Source organism: Crocodylus siamensis, chromosome 4, assembly GCF_052110815.1.
Source record: "Crocodylus siamensis isolate JL-2025a chromosome 4, ASM5211081v1, whole genome shotgun sequence".
NCBI classification, from domain to species: domain Eukaryota; kingdom Metazoa; phylum Chordata; order Crocodylia; family Crocodylidae; genus Crocodylus; species Crocodylus siamensis.
In genome coordinates, this window is record NC_143398.1 from 42677207 (window position 1) to 42692172 (window position 14966).

A 14966-nucleotide genomic window follows, 5' to 3' on the forward strand; every position below is an offset into this window, starting at 1 on the left:
CCATCCCAGAACATCACAAAACAGTTTCTTCAATCTTTGTGATTACTCCTATTTTTTCCATTCACGCTAGTTTGTCTTTTACTTTGTCCATTAGTGACAAGGGTACTTGTCTTGGTACAGTTAATGCATAAATAACTGCATCAGCTTTCAGGCATATTTATATTCACCTGACATTTTTCCAAGACCTGGAAAGATAGATGGGTATTTGGTTCTGTAGTACCACTCCAAGGATTTCTGGTCTGCTATTTCATCCAGTTGCCAGACAAGTTGTAATGCCTGTATGACTGGTAAGCCAAATGAAGGTACAGCAAGATTACAGATCACATAGACTTCCTGGTCTATAGTTCTCTGCTTCAGTGTCATTTTTCCATTTAAGGTTCCCAGTACTTTGTCATCTGGTCTCTGTAACCTTTTAGTAGGAGGGAGGAGTATCGCATCTCTATGTTGGCTGTAGTAAGTTTAAGGTATAGCTGAAACTGCTGTGCCTGTATCAATTTTAAATGGAACTGATAGTCCATTGAGCTCTATTTCTGTTATCCTGACTCCTGGGTCTGATGAAGACTGTGAGTTCTTCTAATATCACAGTACAATCCTTTGAGTCCTGTTCTGCGATTTCATGGACTCCTGTGGTTGAGTGACAAACTAAAGTGTAGTGACCTTTCTTTTTTCATTGTTGACATATCTCTTCCTTAGCAGGACACTTAGCATAGCCACATTCATGGATTTTTACCACACCTGTGACACTGTCCCCCTTTGGTTGTTGTTATAGGTGCCAGTGGGACTACTCCCTTTGTTCATTGTACATATCAATTCTGTTTATTTTTGGTTGTATTTTCTTGACAGTGTGCATTGCATCCATATAATCTGATGTCTGATAGAGCTTGGAATCACTTCTGACTTCCCTTTGTTTCAGCTTAACTAATTCTAATTGGCAGCCTGGTGTGATAGGTTTCTGGAGTGTTAAATCAGAGTCCAATTGTAGTCTTTGTGAGAGCTCTCCATTGTGAAGACCCACAACTAAGCAGTCTCTAATTAGTTCTTCCTTGAGCTTCCCATATTGGCAAGATGCCGCCAATGTATGCAAAAATGTGATAAAGCTGCCCACAGGTTCTGAGGGCTGTTTATGGAGATTGAATGTAGCTCATTCATAAATCACATTTCTTTTGCCCAAAAAATGTTCAGTTAATGCTTCTACCACATCAGAACCACATTCAGATGTTGCTTTTCTCTGCATTTATATGAGGCAGTAACATCACAATTTCATCAGCTTGATCCCACATGGAGTAGATGAGAGTGCTTACTTGGTAAAGTTTAGACTTTTTGTCCAGACCTGACACTTCCCTGAAACCATTCAAATGTCTGATCCATCTAGGGCACATCCTGGAGTACTGGAAATCAAACTGTTCTGGTGGTATAACTTTAAGTGCCTGCATTGTCTCTACAGCCAGCCTCTGCTCTGAGCTAAACTCAGCTGCTGCTGGAGCTTGGTCTGTCGTTTGGGAATCACCTGATTGCTGACTGGCATTTGTGTTCCTGTTGATGGCAGGAGTCAGCCACTTCGACACAATGTGCTAGCTCAGGAAAAGGCAGGGAGACATTTTGTAACAACTAACAAACACACAAGGATAACTGACAACTTCCTGTTGATGTCATTGGGTTAGTCCTCAGGAAAGGCATTAACCCTTGCTACTACAGAGTCGAGAACACAGGAGAAAAAAAGGAGGAGAAGGAAGAAGGAGATATCCTGTTTCAGGAGGTGGAAGAGTGGAGAGAGTGGGCTTTCTTGTGCAAAGCTTCCTGATCTCTACTGAGATCTCCTATGGCTGTATCCTCTGCAGTGTTCCTACAAATAAGTGACTCTGCTTTTGGGGTCTGCAACACTAAAGTAGGTGGGATAGAAAGGCAGGAGCCATCCCTAGCCAGGAAAGATGGAAGATGCATTGAGGCACTAATTAATCCCTCTCCCAAAGAGAAAAAGGAAAAGCAAGCTGCAGAAAGCCTTCTGCTCTAATGTTTGAATTCCTTCTCTTTTGCTGCTGCTTACATGGTACCAAAATTAACTGTAGATCAAATGAAAACCATATATTTGGGGGTTTCTTAGGTACAAAAAAGAAAAGAAAAAGAAGTAATAAAGAGAGAGCTAATAAAAACCTTAATCTTTTTTATCTAAAATGAACAAGCAGAAAAAGGACAGCATTTCAAGGCCAAGTTGAGTAGCCTTGACCAAGGGAAGGCTTTGTTCTCTCAAGGAAAATATTGAGACTTTGTAACCATTTTTAGGAACTTACTTGTTTGACCTTCATGTTTTATAGCTTACAGAATTCTTTCCCAAGTTTAATTTAAAAGAAACAAGGTTGTTTGCTTTGTTAGTTACCTGACCATTCTAATTTAACAAAAAAGAACAGCAAAATGCATGGGCAACTGGTGCCTCCTGAGTTTGGGGGGGCAGCAGAGGGGCATGGGGGAGAAGGTCCCCCAGCAGCCAGCCATCCCCCAGTGGCCGGTTGCTGAGTGTGCCAGAGGCACAGCAGCAGCAGCAGAAGTGCAGACACTTCCGCAAGTGGCACATACCTCTGGTGGAGCCAAATTTTGGGGGGGCGGGGCAGAGTGCTCTCCATGCCCCCCTACCAGCTGGAGTGCTCTCTGTCAGGGGGAGCATCAGCACTCTTGGGGGGGGGGGCTGTGTCCTCCCCTATGTGTTGCCTATGGCAAAATGGTTCTACTTAGTTGTCACTTTAAAAACAAGCAAGCAAGAGCAGGAGACACCTGACCCTTCTGAAACTATTATGGTCATTTTTCGTATTCAAAATAGCTTCAGAGGAATATATCAAATGCATCAAGTAATGATCAAGATTCAAAATGTTCTTATTCTACTAACTGTTTTTTGGGCTCCCCATCTTCAAAGTACTGTAGGGGTGATGTCGAACTGAAGCAAATAAATGAAACTTCAAAACCACTGGGCTCCTAGGTCATGAGTAGTTAAATGGCAAAAATATTCCTTTAGTTTCACCTTATTTCTGTAACCAGAAGGAGATGTATTTGCAGAGCTCTCATTAGCAAAACTCATTAGCAAAAATGTTAAAATAAACCTCAGTGTAATGGTGCATTTGTTATGGCTTGTGTTACACTGCATTCACAGTTGGTTTTGAACACCATGGAGGTTAAAAGGAGCTAACAATTGAAATCCCTGCACCAGGTAATTTCTGATGTACTAGTTCCTTTGATTATGACAACTAAGACATCAGCGTTTTACTGCTCAGTTTGATGCCAAATTCCTGAATCCTAACAAGAGGCAAAGTTGTACTCAAATTTAGAAAAACGGAATCCTTAGCAGCTGCAGTTGTTGCGTGAATCCTTACTGCTTAATATTTATTGACTATGCATCTCTTCTGCTCTATACTCATTTCTTTAAACAGACCAAAATCTTGGTCCCGTTGAAACCAGTGGCAAAACTCCTACTGATTACAACAGTCAGGATTTCATTTACAATAATGTGAAATATTTGACCATTTTAGTTTAATTATTCATCTCATATTAAAATAATCAACACAGCATCACAATATGTAAATTCATTCCCATATTAATCATAATATTCAGGTAGAAATACCAATAATAATTAAAATTTAGTAAGGCTTCATATTTGAGGTTAACACTGATAAAATACTAATTCCCACTCCAGCTAAAATATGGGAAAGATTATATAAATAATAAAAAAAGATATTACAAATAACTTAAATTTGCCTTTGTATTTTTCCTCACAGTACTGCCTAAACTATTTCAATGCAACTTCAAAACCCACTGGGAACAGATTTCTGATTTTATCAGATTATAAAAGGATCTGTTGCTAATATTTGTATTTTTGTTTTGATCATCTATAATTGTTACTTATATTAATTACAGCATGGTCAAAGATCATGCATTCAAAAGCTGACTGTATTCAAACTTGTGTGTGTTCAAATTCCAGGAAAAGGAGCACAGAGGAAGAGGAAAAATCTGCTAAAAAAATAAATAAATACATAGGGTATGTATTTTAAAAGAAAAGTTTTTAAAACTACTCATGGTTGCTTAGTAACAAAAATGTACTTAACCTTTCACATCATTAACAGTACTCTACTAGTTAAAAACTGGGAAATGAATAGCTAAGGATTGGGGGGGGGGTTAAGTTGTTTTGTTTTGGAAATTTTCCAATTTTTTATAATTGCTTCTCCTTTTTTCTCTTCTAAATTTTTAAATAAACCAGATGTAGAGAATTATCAGATTATCACGTTAAAGAAGAAGGCAGTGAGAGAAAGAAATGGTCAATGAATATTTTCATTCTATGAGTATGCATCTTCCCTGTATGACCCTGATTCTAAATCAGATCTAACCCAGGGCTTATGGATTCAATTGCAAAATCAGGCTATATTTATCAATGCTGTGGCAATTACTTATTAATGAGAAGGCATAATATTTCAACCAGAAATTAACGTTAAAAGAATGGGTTGATGCTAGGGATTCCTATAAACTACCTGGGAGCTAATGGAAGCTGCTGTTTATTTTTTATTATCTATGGTTATATTTATAAAGCTTTTATTACCAGGGCTTCTTTAAACCATTCAAATGGATTAAAACAAAGCACAAAATTCATCATTCCCTAAGGATCAGGGTGTTAGATGCTCTGAGAAGTTTAAGTATCAAACTCTAAAGCAAATCAAAATCTGAACCCAATACTGTAGTGCAAGCCATGGACATCTATACTTGCAACTCATACAACATTCCGCATTGTCCATGAAAGTCTTAGAGTATCAGACACCTGTAGCAGGGCACTAGGGTGCCTGCTACTGAAGATAGGAAATGGCTTAGCTGCCAGTTAGTAAGACAGCAGGTGTTAGCTGTTGGAGCTGAGTAGATCAGCTGATCACCAGGGGGCAAGGCTTGGCCTTCATAAGGAAGGGAAGGCTGAGGCCAGAAACAGTTCCCCTCTGGCCACTGCAGGAGCAGGAGCTCTGCGGCGGAGAGCTGAGCAGCAAAGCTTACGCTGGCAGTTTGACCGCTGCAATGATGCGAGGGGAGGGAGAGAACCCCTGAGAAAGGTATTGGAGAGAGCCAACATAGTTTGTGGAGTTGTGATTATTACACCGGAGGACCGGGCGAGGCTGTAGGGGTGGAGGAGGCCTCAGCAGGAGCTCCCCAGTAAGGTGGGGGAGTTCCTGGCACCAAGGGGGGTGCCACGAGTGGGGGCAGTACTGGGACAGGCCCCAATTGGAAGCCCCAATTGGGAAGAGCCCCAGTGGGCCGTAGGCCCAAGTTGGGCATAGGAGGCCCGAGTGCAGGCGGGGAGCGCGCGAGGCGCGACCACAGGCCCAAATTAGGCATAGACAGGCCTCAGTGTGGGCAGCGAGCACAAGAGGTGCGAGCGAGGGCCCCAGTGGGGGCATAGAAGGCCCGAGTGTGGGCAGCGAGCATAAGGGAGGCAGGCTGAGTAGGGCGCTGCCTGGGAGACACGAAGCCCCGAGAGGGGGTAAGCCTGTTGGGGTTCCTGGCTGGGTGAGAAGGGGTGCAGTCAGAGAAAGCCGCCCCAGGAGGGGGCACATGTATTGAGTTGGCCCTGGGATAAGACCAGCACCGGGACTCGGAGGAAATCCCGGCACCGTAAGACCGGCCCCGTGCCAAGAAGGGTACGAAGGCAGCCTCCCTAACTGAACCAGGAAGATCAAAGACGTGGCGGGCGAGACGGAGGGTGTGTTAAAGGCCCAGATTTGGCACGGTAGGCAAGGACACTAGGGGAGGTCACGGCACCCCTAGGGGCCGTCCTGCCACAACACCTCACAAGAATCATCTTGTTGCCAGCTTGAATCTTAATCCTCAAGCTTTGGCTCAACCCTTTTATTTTCCATTCAGGCTGTGTACCAGCAGCTGGCTCCTTAAGTATGGGGAAAACCACTAGCTGCAGTCATAAATGTGGTGATTTTACATCTGACTGCTGCTTACATCTTTCCTCTGTATACAGGATCTTTCCTCCGTGCTGCAGGATCATTCTTCATTGATTGCATGCTGTAAGTACTTTAGATTCTACTGTACTCTCTTCTGGTCTCCTTTTTCTCATTCCTGAGGAGGTGGCACACCCCAACAAACTGTATTCTTAAAAGCAAGCATGTAAAGCACTGGCATTAATAATGTTTGAGTTTCTTTTGTATGAGAAGAAGACCTCCAGGGGTGAAACAGTGAAGTAGAGGGATGGAAATTGGTGCATATGTTACAATTACACATTACAGGAAACCACAAGTGTTTAGCTTTGTGCAGAAGCTTTCTGCTGCTGAACACACATGAGTGTATTAGGCTCCTGAAAAGAAATAAGCTAAAGGAGCTAAATAAGGAGCTCCAGGCCACAGTCCAGAGACTGCGTGCCATCAGGGACTGTGAGCAAGAGATAGACTCCTACTGCCAGGCCCTTCTCCCCCGGGAGCCGCAGGGGAGAGCACTGTCTCCCTCCAGGACTAAGGAGGACTCTGGGACCTCCCGCTCTGCCCAGTCAGGGGCATGGACCAAGGTGGTCAAGGGCCCCAAGGCCCACCGCACCAAGGCCCCTGCCCTGCCGGAGCTTAGCAACAGGTTCGCACCTCTTGCAGCCCCAGCAGAGCCCGCTCAGTTGCCAGCTCCCGCAGGCAACCCAGGCTCAACCACAGCTACTGCCCCCACTCTCCCCAAGACAAAGCAAAAGGTGTTTGTTGTGGGAGACTCCATCCTGCGGGGCACTGAGGGGGCAATCTGCCGCCCCAACCCCTTAGCCCGGGAAGTCTGCTGCTTCCCGGGGGCCCGCATCCGAGACATTGCGGAGAGGATCCCACAGCTCCTTTGGCCCACAGACCACTACCCCATGCTCCTTATTCATGTGGGCACCAATGACACGGCTCGGAGCACCCCCAGCCAGGTCATGAGGCGCTACAGGGACTTGGGAGCGGGGCTTAGGGGTCTGGGAGCTCAGGTGGTGTTTTCCTCGATCCTCCCAGTCTCGGGCTATGGGCTGAGGAGGGAGAGGAGGATCCATGCAGTGAACCAAAGACTACGGAGCTGGTGTCATCGGGAAGGCTTTGGCTTCCATGACCACAGCCCGCTCTTTGGCGAGAGAGGCAGCCAGCTGCTGGGAAGAGATGGCCTCCACCTCTCTCCCCTGGGGAGGAGGCTCTTCTCAGCCAGGCTGGCTGACCTGCTCCACCGGGCTTTAAACTAAGCCCGCTGGGGGACAGGGGGACTACTGCCACTGCTGGCCCACTGAGCGACCCTTGCAAAGCCAGCAGACCAAGGCACTTAGGGGAGCCCACCCATGCCCCAGCCCTGGCACAATCTGTGGGCAAGGCAAGAGCCCCCAAGGGGACACTTGCCCGCCTGTACACTAATGCCCAGAGCCTAGGCAACAAGCAGGACGAGCTCGTCCTCCTGCTCAGTGCAAAGAATTATGACGTCACTGGGATAACGGAGACCTGGTGGGACTCCACCCATGACTGGACCACGGATATAGAGGGCTATACCCTGTACAAGAGGGATCGTGTTGACAAAAGGGGCGGGGGTGTAGCTCTCTATGTGAAGGAAAGCTACATGTCTCTGCAAGCTGATGTTGGCGACCAGCATGGACAGCTAGAGACCCTCTGGGTAAAACTTCATGGGGAATACGGCACAGGGGACACAACGGTGGGAGTCTACTACAGACCTCCCACTCAAAGTCCTGAGCTTGACCAGGAGTTCGCCCGGGAACTGACTGAGGCCGCTTGCTCCAGGACCTTGGTTGTCATGGGTGACTTCAATTACCCGGACATTTCGCGGGAAGATCACTCAGCAAAATCCGAGCGGTCGCAAAGCTTTCTCTCGTGCATGGATGACCTCTACCTGACTCAAGAAGTCTATGGGCCAATGAGAGGCAAAGCGCTGCTCGACCTGGTACTGGCTACAGGGGATGACCTAATTGGCGACCTAGTGATCGATGGGAAGCTGGGTGACAGCGACCACGAGCTGATCACCTTCACCATCCACCGTAAAGCTGGCAAGTCAGTCAGCAACACAGAAGTCCTTGACTTCAGAAAAGCCGACTTTGACAAGCTCAAGAGGCTTGTCGATCAGGCCCTCAGGGACTGTGACCCCAGGGAGATGAGAAGCAACCACTCTTCTTGAACTCCCAAGGAAGCGATCCTCAATGCACAAGCTAAATCTATTTCAACACGGAGGAACTGCAGCAAGAAGGCACAGCAGCCCTCCTGGCTCTCCAGGGACCTAGCGGACCTCCTGTGGCTAAAAAGGAAAGCCTACAAAGGATGGAGGACGGGATTCACCTCCAAGGAGGATTATTCTGCACTGGTCTAGTCCTGCAAGGAGCAAACCAGGAAAGCCAAGGCTACAACTGAACTCCAACTAGCTTCAAGCATCAAGGACAACAAAAAGTCCTTTTTCAGATATGTGGGGAGCTGGAGGAAAAGCAAGGGCAATGTTGGACCCCTGCTAAACCAGATGGGGCAACTGACAACTGACGCCCAGGAAAAAGCCAACCTATTAAATAGGTACTTTGCATCAGTCTTTCATCAGTCCCATGGGATGCCCATGCCCGCTATGGGACAGGGAGATCCCCTACCCTCCATAAATGCTGACCTCGTGAAGGAACACCTTCAGAAGCTGGATACCTTCAAGTCAGCCGGCCCTGACAATCTGCACCCCAGAGTACTCAAGGAGTTGGCGAGCGTCATAGCCCAGCCCCTGGCACGGATCTTTTGAAGACTCCTGGCGCTCTGGTGTAGTGCCCGAAGACTGGAAGAAGGCCAATGTGGTGCCGATCTTCAAGAAAGGGAGGAGAGTGGATCCGGCTAATTACAGGCCCATTAGCCTGACTTCTATCCTGGGGAAGATCTTAGAAAAGTTTATTAAGGAGGCCATCCTCGATGGACTGGCCCAGGCTAACATCCTAAGGGATAGCCAGCACGGGTTTGTTGCGGGTAGGTCTTGTTTGACCAATCTCATTTCCTTCTATGACCAGGTGACCTATCACCTGGACAAGGGAGAAGAGATTGATGTCATATATCTTGACTTCAAAAAAGCTTTTGATCTGGTATCCCATGATCACCTCTGGGCCAAACTGGCCAGTTGTGGCCTTAGCTCCACCACGATCCGCTGGCTGGGAAACTGGCTCTGTGGTCAGACCCAGAGGGTAGTAATTGATGGCAGTCACTCATTGTGGTGCCCTGTGAACAGTGGGGTCCCTCAAGGCTCTGTCCTTGGACCCATCCTGTTCAACATCTTCATTAATGATGTGGACATTGGAGTCAGGAGTGGACTGGCCAAGTTCGCTGATGAGACTAAACTTTGGGGCAAAGCATCCATGCCAGAAGACAGGAGAGCAATCCAGGCTGACCTGGACAAGCTCGGCAAATGGGCAGACGAGAACTTCATAGTGTTTAACACTGAAAAATGCAAGGTTCTCCACCTTGGGAGGAAAAACCTGCAGCTTCCTTATAGGCTCGGCAGTGCTACTTTGGATAGCACTACAGAAGAAAGAGACTTGGGGGTCATCATTGACCACAAGATGAACATGAGCCTGCAATGAGATGCTGCGGCTAGTAAAGCGACCAAAAAGCTGGCGTGCGTCCATAGATGCTTCTCGAGCAAATCTCGGGACGTCATTCTCCCCTTGTACTCGGCCTTGGTGAGGCCGCAGCTGGAGTACTGCGTCCAGTTTTGGGCTCCACAATTCAAAAAGGATGTGGAGAAGCTTGAGAGAGTCCAGAGGAGAGCCATGCGCATGATCAGAAGTCAGGAAAACAGATCTTACGATGATAGGCTGAGAGACATGGGACTCTTTAGCCTGGAAAAGCACAGGCTCAGGGGTGATCTGATGGCCACCTATAAGTTTATCAGGGGTGACCACCAGGATCTGGGGGAATGTCTGTTCACCAGAGCGCCCCAAGGGATGACGAGGTCAAACGGTCACAAACTCCTGCAAGACCGTTTCAGGCTGGACATAAGGAAGAATTTCTTTACTGTCCGAGCCCCCAAGGTCTGGAACAGCCTGCCATCAGAGGTGGTTCAAGCACCTACACTGAACACCTTCAAGAGCAAATTGGATGCTTATCTTGCTGGGAACCTATGACCCCAGCTGACTTCCTGCCCTTTGGGCGGAGGACTGGACTCGATGATCTTCCGAGGTCCCTTCCAGCCCTAATGTCTATGAAATCTCCAAAGGGAAGTGAACTAGGTCTTTGCACCACATTCCTCATGGGCCCTCAATCCCTGGGGAATCCTTGATGTTGAGGATTAAGGTCAGTTGAGGGAGAGAACTTGTACAGTTTAGGAATCTGCACTGTTTCCAGCATGAAAACACTTCTGATGCTTATTATCCATGAGTATCTAGAATTCCACACATCTGATTTAAGGCTTTTGTACCTCTTGAGATTGGAGTTCATATAAGCTATTGACTTCAGATGCAGGGCAGTGAGGAGAGCTGTGGCTAGTATTTTTGCAGATGACAGAGGGTTGAGCAATCCTTTTAGAAGGACATAACATCCCTTTTTAATTCTTAAACCTTTACTGATAACTGTATTTTATGTTACTCATTTATTGCAACTTAACAATATCTGAGTAGGATAGTGAAAACAAAAAACTCCAACTATAGGAGGATCATCATATGCCTGCTTAGAGTGCAAAAGACATAATCAAAGAGCTGGTTGGGAATTTCTTGATGAAATTAATTTTCACTAAAAATGCCGATTTGCTGGAACTGAGACATTCTGTTGGAAAAACAATCTGTTTCAACATATTTTCCTTTCAGAAAAATATGAAGAAAGTGTTGAATAGTCTAAACATTTTGTCTGACATTTTGGACAGGAAAAATTCCCATTTGAAAGGTGTTTTATGTCAAAATTTTAGCAAATGTGTGTAAAAGAAGCTCAAATTGTACTCTTGAGTGGTGAAAATCCAAACAAAAACATTTTTAAATGATTTAAACACAATTTTCCAAGTGACCCAAAATAAAAGTTAGATGATTTGTTTTCTAGGTTTTGTCTTTTCATCCTTGTTTGGGATGGGAGCCATTTTTGATATCTCAAAAACTGTTAATGGAAAAAGAAAACTGCCAAGCTCTAAAGAGTATCAAATGACAAATGTTTTTTCACAAAGATAAACTAATGGAATGATGATCATGGGAAGAAGATGACGACTATGGTGATGTTGATTATGACTATACATGTCTCTAATTCTGTGGCAAGCTCTTTCTTTATTACCAAAGATTGTTTTTGCTCTATATTAGTACCCACTAAAGTGGGTGTTGATTTAAACCAGCACTGTCCAAATTCTGAGCCACTGATGGCCACACACTGTGCACCACCCTGCTACCACTCCTGCCACACAGCTGTGTGGACTCCCTGGGTCAGCCTACTCTACCACCAGGCATGGGGGCAGGAGGCTGGAGGAGGAAGAAGAAACCTGGAGACCCCAGCAGTAGCAGAAGGAGTGCTGGGGGAGCTGCAGCTGGGTGAGATCCAAAAGGCCTTGAGTTGGACAATTCTGATTTAAACTATTCTATTAGACCTACGGTAAAGAAAAACACCTTCTGAATTTAAACCCATGGGAAAAGGCAGATCTTTAGAGGAACATTTGAAAATAGGACCTTGGAGAATGTGAGTTGCATCAGAAATTCAAGTATAAAGCAGGTTTCCTAACCCTCTGTTCAAGGACACTTACTTTGTCTTAAAAACTGCTTTGTTTTACCTCAAAGACGCAATGGATTAAAACATGCCTGATTAGAGCTGAGCTGTACAGCCTCCACATAAGAGCAGGCCCTGAGAGGTAAAGCCGGCAGTTGCTGCAGGGATGCTGCTGCACTAACATCACCAGCCTGAGATCTGCTGCTCCCAGGTACATCTGGGGGGGTCTAGGGTAGGAACTATGGGGATGGAAGAGGTTCCTAGAGACCCAGTTGGGTCCCAAGCCCTAAGGGGATGGCTAGGCCTAAGGAGAGGTAGGCTAGCTTAGAGTGGGGGCTTGGAGTTGTGAGCCTGCACAAGGGGCTAGGCAAGTCCCTGATCAGAACTGGCAGGGGTAAGGCCAGGGGCTCAGGTGAGCCCAGCTGAGTTGAAAGGCTGATCTCATGTGAGATCTCTGGGGCTCTAGGCAGGCCCAGTAAGAGTTGGCTATTCATAATGGGACTCAGCGGCAACTGCTTCTGAGTAGGAAGGTCAGCTGTTGCTGTACTGATGCAAGGGAATCCCACCTGGTCAAAGCAAGGGGGCCAAAAGGTTGAAAGGCAAGTGAGCCCACTGCAAGGGGCAGGCCAGGGCTGCAGAGAGCAATCTGGCAACCCAGCTGGCCTGGAGGCAGAGCCAGAGCCTAAAGAGACTGAAGGTCCCTTCAATGCGGGGGATATCACTGCTGAAGGGAGGCCAGGTTCAGTGGGTCAGAAAGCTGTGATGAAGGAGGCTGAAGCACAGCCTCTAGATGGGAGGCATCCAATAAGGCAGAGGTGGGCAAAATGTAGCCCATGGGCAGGATGCAGCCCACCAGGCCATTCTATGGGGCCCCTAAAACATTTTAAAAATTAATATTGATCTGCCCATGTCTGCCTGTCATGCAGCCCTCGATGACTTGCCAAAACTCAGTAAGTGGCCCTCTGCCTGAAATAATTATCTGACCCTGCGATAGGGGTCAGAGAGAGATGGGTCAGTGAGAGGAACCCATGAGAAGGAGGCTCCAACAGAGACCCCAGGGGACACAGCAGCCCAGGTACAACATCAAGAAGCCCAGTGATGGAATAGGACCAGGGCAGGTAGGCCTCCACTGGCCCCGGGGAATGCTAAAACTACACCCTGCTGAGGTTGAATGGTGGGGTTGCTTGTGGCAGGGCAGCTTCCAGGAAATGTCACACCTCTGCCTCCCCAGTGAAGTATGGGGTGCCAGAAAGCTTCATCCCCTGCTGCCTTGCAGGTGACTCTGTGGAGGGGAAAAGCTAAAGGAGCATACTCTGGCAGAAAAGCAACAGGCTTGGGCAAGATCTTGGAGGCCAGGAGGGGCTGAGGCCCAAAGCCTGAGAGGGAGGCTTGGGCACAACATGAAGGCCAGGAGGGTCTGTGGCCCAAGGCCTGAGGGTGAGGCTTGACCAACAGCACAAAGGCCAGGAGGGCCCCAGGCCTAAATGAGAGTGGGGCCTAGTAGGAGGCCCAAAGGAGAGTGAGGTCTGGGTATGCTGGCAAACGCCTGAGGCCTGAGGGACATAAAGCCCCACAGCCCCAGTAAGAGGGCAGAACAGTGACCACAGAAAAGGGGAGAGTGAGAAGGGCTAGGAGCCTAATGAAAGGCAGGAAGTCCAGAGTGTGTGTATGAGTTGAGGCCCCAATGAGGGACCATGAGTTGAGGCCCCAGTGACTGAAGCATGTGGTCATAGTAAGTCTCCAGACACCTGAGGCCAAGTTTGGTTTAAAGCCCAAGTGCAGCCCAGCAATGGGGCTTGGGGAGCAGCAGTGGATAGTTTGGGCCAATGTCCTAGTGCAGCCCAGCAATGGGGCCAGGGGAGTTGGGGGAGTAATTTGGATGCCATCTGCGAGGCATAGGACAACAGTAAAGGGGATGTCGGAGCCATGTATAATGCCCTTAGCATCAGGGCAGAAAATGGGCAGCCTCCCACCTTGAAAACAACTACTGATTTTATTACAACAAAGTGAGGCAGGTAGGCGGACTGCCCTAGACAGGTGGGCAAGCCGATACTGTGACTGGCCTTGGGGATGTCCCCTGTCACACACCAAAAGTCAAGTTGACTCAAGAATCAGCACAGTTATGACTGTTTTCATACATGCTAAAGGATTCTGAGAATGCCTGGACAGTACTAAACTTGCTAGATGTCCTCCCTTTAGCAAACTTTACATGAAAAGCAAAACAGATTGGTTATGAAATATGGAGACAAAAATGGCAGCTCCACAATTGTTTTAATAAGGCAGACAGAAGTGTCAAGGGTAATACTTGAAACTGAATTAGCTAATCAACACCTCACTTCATATCCTAAGGTATCAGTGAAAAGTTTTCCATTACTATGAAAAGCCATGTACAAGCAGCCAAGACACTGAAAATCCTAGAACTGAAGATTTTTTGGGGGGGCATGTTTTGGAGTTGATTGCAAACCCCCTCCCCTCCCCAAAAAACCCCAACATTAGATCTTTGGAACAGTTAGATGGGGATATAACTGAAGAAAGAATTCAAGAGCTAAAAATCCAGACCAGCATAAATCACCAGGCTTGGAGGGCTTCCCAAATAATTTTCATGAGAAAATTATCAGTGCCATGGCCAAAGTAGTCAGTTTTGTACTGCAAAAAGAATTCATCCCACAAATTCTTAAAAATAGCACTTAATCCTTTATTCTGTAAACCTGAAAAGAAGATTTAGACATACTTACCTTACTGGTATATATTTCTAAATGGAGTCTATCTAAAATGTAACTACTCCTATATATACCATGTTCAAAACACTTCAGCCAATCTTTATGGTAACAAGCATGGAGATCTGTAGCTTTGTCCCCCAGCTGCCTACTGCAGAAATGAGTCCAGCTCCTTTCTCAGCTCTTTTTATTGGCTTGCAAACAACTATTTATAAAGCTACCTTTAAATGGAAGAAGGGTATTATTTTAAATAACATGTTTTTCACTGTTAATTCCCACAAGAGACAACCCACAGACAGGGGCCTCACTCAGATCCAAAGGCCAATTCTGTGATCAGTTAACATTCAACATTTTGGTTTCCAGTACAATGCAAGAAAAGAATCCAATGCTCATCCTCCAGGGCACTTATTTTTCACCATTCCTTTCTAAGACTCTTGAATGAGTTATTTTTATTTCCTTTTAGAAGATGAATTCAGTTTTTCCCAAACTGATGTCAACATCCCAGATGGAACCCAAAGTCAAAAAAGAGATTAAGGCCCCTATACCACGTGGAATGGAAGAAGAGGAATTTACTACACATTGGGTGTGT